This window comes from Saccoglossus kowalevskii, chromosome 15, assembly GCF_978046115.1.
Source record: "Saccoglossus kowalevskii chromosome 15, keSacKowa6.1, whole genome shotgun sequence".
Lineage (NCBI taxonomy): Eukaryota > Metazoa > Hemichordata > Enteropneusta > Harrimaniidae > Saccoglossus > Saccoglossus kowalevskii.
In genome coordinates this window covers 7,690,385-7,696,384 of record NC_140655.1, presented here as the reverse complement: position 1 = coordinate 7,696,384, position 6,000 = coordinate 7,690,385, and positions in this window count along the sequence as shown.

The following is a 6,000-nucleotide window of genomic DNA, read 5'->3' as shown; positions in this document are numbered from 1 at the left end:
TATAACTTTTGCATGACATCATTAGGTGATACTCATCTTCTACTTGATTCTGATCACAAAGGTTACATAATCTAGCAAGGGGTATTCCGTTATGTCTGTCAGTCTCAGTTTTCATGTTATGGTCACTGAGGCGGAATTATTTAAATTTTCGCGCATCTCAATATTTTGCAGGGTAATAAGGTAGGTTTCAAAAGCAAATTTGTTTTTTAATTCTCTGTATGTTCTTAATTTATTTATATTTAATTTTGTTTTGATTGATTGTCGTTTTGTAATTCACTTTTCCAAGTTGATATAAATGATGTTTGTATATTTTTTTTAATTTGTCCTAATTGCCTTGCTGTTAGAATTTCTTTGTTGTCAACCAGGTTAGACAGGTTGATGTTATTCAAAAGGGAGTCTACCATTTACTATTAATTTCTTAATATTAATAATTTACTATTAAACTTGAAAACATCGTAGTGTTATTACTTCTACACCAGGTGACACCAATTAAAACCAACATCGATTTATAACTACTGTGGCCAATGTCATTGAAATTTGCTCTTCCATAAAGCAGCAGTTTCCCTCTTCTAATAATCAAAACTACCCGTGATACCCTGAAGAAGTATGTCCATTGTTTCACAACAACGACTGTCAATTTCTCAAGATAAACGTCCATGGGTTGTTTTGTTTACTAGAAGGAAATGTCCATTTCTTGAATTAATTTCCATTGCACAGAAAAGCAGCAAATACTGTTACTGAAGCACAGAATTGGCATGATTTTTTCCCCCGACCATTCACGCAAACTGCAAACCAAGACTTTTACCGCATCCATAGTTGTTGACAGCCGATGGATGATGATGGATGTATTGTGACGTATTTTGACCCCCGGATTCTGACCTTGCATTCTTGCCACATTTACTGCCTTTTCATGCCCGTTCAATTTCCTTTCATTATTTCATCCAGATTCCATGATATTTTATATTTAAAACCAACCTTTATTTCACAGTCACTCTTGTTTTCACTTTTCTAAAATTTTCGTACTGATGAAAAGACTGTTCACTCCCATCATGCAATCTCCCATAGTACTTCCGCAGACACAGTGGCGATTGCCAACATATCTACAAATAACCTCGCTCTCAGGAGCTGAGGAATGAACAAAAATGGCTCTTCAAATGTCTTTTTTATTTTTCAGCTCTGAGAATGTTGTTTTGGGGGTTGGGCATGTATCGCGGACCCTGGAAGTTCCACCTGGGAACTATACGTTCGCATACGTTTTCTAGTACATTTTGAGGTATCATGTGTGTCTTCCCATACTTTATTTTGAGTAACAGTGTCTACGTGTCTAAACTTTAATATCATAAATATTAATATTATGAGTTCGTACGTCAAATAAGTACAGCATAACTAACCGTATTCACTAATACCCCGTGCATTACAAGCACGATGTGCAACACAACACATATATTTTATATCTACTGATAAGCAGCCATCCGACAAATAATCACATTAATAGACTTTCATTTAACTTAGTTTTTGTGTTGAAAACTGCTGTGCTCCTTCTCAATGTTTTTACAACCTCGTGAGGGTTCTTGACTTAATTCGCGTAACCTCAGACAACTATTATTATTATTAACCATTAGTTGTCTGAGGCGTAACACAGCGGCAATTTAGACTGGTGGACGCAATTATAGTTCAGTCCAATTATATGTATATATAAATAAAAACAAGAATGCACTCTGATCTACACTTAACACACACCGCCACACATTTTAGCTATTTTATTTACTACACCGACATTTTAGCACGGGCCATTTAAGTTACCGACCCTATACAATTTTGCTACTATGTAAATGTAACGTTGCATGGTACTCACACACATATGCAACTATGACAACACTGCTTTTTTGAGGTAATAGTGTTTCACTGGTTTATATATGCATGTTGGATTTGTTATTCTTATTTTTTGTCTGATGTGTTATAATTTTCCACATTCCACTCCAAACTACGCGCTTCTCGGGGTCTCTTCTACATAAGTGAGTCTCTTATTTATTTGTGGGTGTTTTTTTTAATAATATAGCATATGGATATGTATAAATAGTGACAGCCGGGTTCCCGCGAAATAGACAATATTAATGTTAAAGCGTCATCTGCGTACGCCCGGCAATTGAGTCCCAAGCGACGATAACAACACACGCTAAAAACGCAAAGGGTCATTGGTAGTCGCTTGTTTGTAACTTGAAACAATGACACGCTATGGCCATCTGATGCATGCGCAGGTGACGACTCGCCCGCTTTAATAAACATTTCGATGTCTTCACAGAATTGTATGGGCGGAGCTTGCATGCGTATATAAGTTTACATTAATGGCCGTGAGTAGTGGGAAAGCGATCACAAACACACCGAAAAAAAACAAGCTTCACAATTGTCGTATCATCCGAGGACCTGGGAATGCATTTGCTTTGTGTGTAGGTCAAATATAGAAAACAAATCGGATAACGGTTGAAGCTGAAAAGAAGAAGGTTGCGTGTCAGGCAATTGAGTTGGCAGTCGGTAATTTGATGAACCAACGCCCACACACAAACATGTATAACTCCGGGATCGCGAGGTCGATGTGCCATGCCCAAATTGGGGTCGACGTGTCTAGGGTCGAACTTGATATGGGTCAAAGTGACTAGAAATCGCGATCATCAACCTCTCGTTGGTATTCTCGAAGCAATGTACAACCAAGTATCTTCAGTGGGTTGGGTCAGCCTTTTAAGAAGAGTAGTTGAATCGGTAATTGTAATATGCGACGTGTAATAATAATAGTAATAGTCTTTATTGAAGTCGTATCCTAAAAATGAACATAGATCTAAGTACAATAAAGCATGGTTGTCATTCAATGTTAGAAACATTCTGAATAAAAAAAGAAGAAGATACACTAGTATAAAAAACTAAACTAAACAAAACTAAAAAAAAGTAGGTTAAAAATGCAAATTAATACAGTAAATGTTAGGATTACTTATTTAGATATCTGCGAGGCAGCTGTTTTTTTAATTTGCTTTCTCTTAGGTTGAAACATTCGTATATGTATTTTGCTAGACATTTTAGCATGACAGTATTCTTTGTGCCTAGTATGTTGATAAAGCTTGTATCAGTGTTGCCCTCACAACACTGTCTAATTATGTTGAGTAGGATCTGTCTTTCACGTTTGTATAACTGACATTTTAACAGAAAGTGCTCTTCATCTTCAATATCATTTGTATCGCATACAGGACAGCTTCTTTCAGTAATGTTAATTTTATGGTATCTGTCCATCTTAGTTTGGTCATTGTTGATCTGTGTAGGGTCATTTACTGTCAGCAGATAATTTTCAAGTCCAAATTTAGTATTTAATTTTCTATAAGTACGTAGTTTATTTCTGTGGTTGATACCTTTATTGTCATTGTTTAGAGAATCCCTACTGTTTATCTTGAAGTTTGTTTCAAGTGCTGTAGTAATATTATTTATTAGGTATTTGTTTTCATTAATCTATCCATTTTCCCACTCATGTTCCATATTAAAGTCTTTGAGAATTGTTTTAATACAATTGACCCAATTTTGGCTGTCTGAGTTATCCATATTGATTGCCAATCTGTATGCTTCATTTATGAGGCTGTTTTCAGGCATATTACGCAATCTCAACCAATATTTAAACATCTGTCTGATACATGTAGTTATTAGGGGGTATCGTCCCAGTTCTAATAAGCAGGCAAGGTTTGTGGTCCTGCAGTTTACCTTCAGTATGTACTCGCAAAATTTTAAGTGCATTTTTTCCATTGGTGACAATGTTTTTAGTTTTTATTATTTCACATGTCCAAATTTCTGCACAATATGTGAGTATTGGTTTGATCATAGTGTCAAACATTTTCAGCTAGATTTTGATGGGAACATAAGTTTCCGAGTAGACCATCTGCTTCAGTTTGAAAAATGCCTTCAAAGCCCGGTTTTTCACGTCTACTTGTGCTATATCTAGGTTCCCAGTGGTATTTAGTTTTATACCAAAATTCATGTATGAGGATACTCTTTTTAATTCTTAATAATTCATATAAAATTTTATTTTACTTAAGGTTTTCCCACTTTTGTTAAATATCACAGTTTTGGATTTTGCAATATTAATGTTTATTCTCCATTTTTTACAGTAGGTTTCAAGATTAGTAATTGCATTTTGTAATCCTTATTTAGTCTCCGATAGGATTGCAAGGTAGTCAGCGTATAATAGGCAAAGGAGTTTATGATTTAAAAGCGTTGGTGCATCATTTTCAGACGAGTGTATATGCTTTTTTTATGTTATTAATATATAATAATAATAATAATAATAATAACCTTTATTATAACCGTAAAGAAATTACAATTCTTTATATACATTATATTGAACAATAATGGGCTTAGACCATCACCTTGCCTGATGCCCCTTTGCACAGGAAAGGTGTCCGTCAGGGCATTTCTGGTTTTCACAGCCAACAGAATTTTGATATATGTGTTTTACTATTTTATAAAATTTATTATTGATTCCCATTTCTTTTAACTTGTGCATTAGGCCTTCGTAGCAAACAGAATCAAAGGCCTTTTGAAAGTCAATAAACCATGAGTAAACTTGTTTTCCTTTTTTGGTGAATTTTGTAATTAGTTGTTTTAAGGCAAAAATATGGCCTCGCATGAAACCTATTTGCTCTTTAATTATTATTTAATTTTCTTGTAAATATCTAGTTAATCTTAGTTTTAGGATGGTGGTAAATAGTTCGAGTATTGAGAAGAGTGATTCCTCTATAGTTACCAGGGTCAGTGGTATCATCCTTTTTGAAAATAGGTGTGATAATGCCAAGATTCCAGGATCTGGGATAGAAAATAGGTGTGATAATGCCAAGATTCCAGGATCTGGGATAGAAAATAGGTGTGATAATGCCAAGATTCCAGGATCTGGGATAGAAACCACTACTGAGGATAAGGTTGAACAATTTTTGTAGAGGTTCTATTAGTGTATGTCTACTACTTTTTATCATTTCATTTCTTATCCGATCAGATCCAGGGGATTTACCATTTTTTTAGTTTGCTGATTGCATTTTGTCTTTTTAGTTCAGATATTAAATTGTCTAGTACCGGTATATTGATAGACAATTGGTTATGATCCACATCATCATATATATTGTTATCCTCAGGCATAACTGAGTTTAGTTTTTTAGTTTTTAAAGTGGTCATGCCATTTTTGATCTGGAATGCTATCATTTTTATTTACATTTTGTTCAGAACCTTGTAGTTCTTTAATCAGAATCTAATATTTGTTTGGATTAGATTTATTCATCGTGTCTAGTTTATTATTAATGTCATTTTTAAAATCTCTCTTACGTTTATTTAGGAGCCGTCTGTAATTTCGCTAAGTCGTTTATTGTATGGATGCTGACTGAGTGTTGATGACTTTTTTTTTATTTTTCAGATTATTGAGGTCTTCTCTAAGGATTTTTGTTTTCTATACCAGATTTGTAACCAAGCCCTTTATTTTTCTTCTTACATTTTTTTATACTTTTATCAGCTGCCTCCAGATATATTTTGAAATTAGTAAACTAGCTTTATTAACTGATTCTTGATTTCCACTGAACTCTTTACTGTTAAAGGCATCAATTAGTTTACCGATATTTTTGCTGTTTGGTATTGTAATTGTCATCTTTGGCATCCCTGTACTTTGTAGATGCATTAGTTTGAAGGTGAAATGATATCTGACAGTGGTCAGAATGCGATAAGTTAAGTGGGTGAACATAAAATAAGTTAAATTTCCCAAATAAATAGTTACTTGATATGGTATAGTCCACTGTACTGCTACCTCTACTTTGGTGGCATGTAAACTTACCACCACTGTCCCCTATACATCTACCATTCAGAATGATTAACTCAGTGGCCATACAAAGATCAAGCTGAAGCTCACTGTACTGATTCTTAATGGCCATGTCTTATGACGTCCTCTTTTTGAACCTGATGGCAGATACTGTATAGCTCTGTGTACAG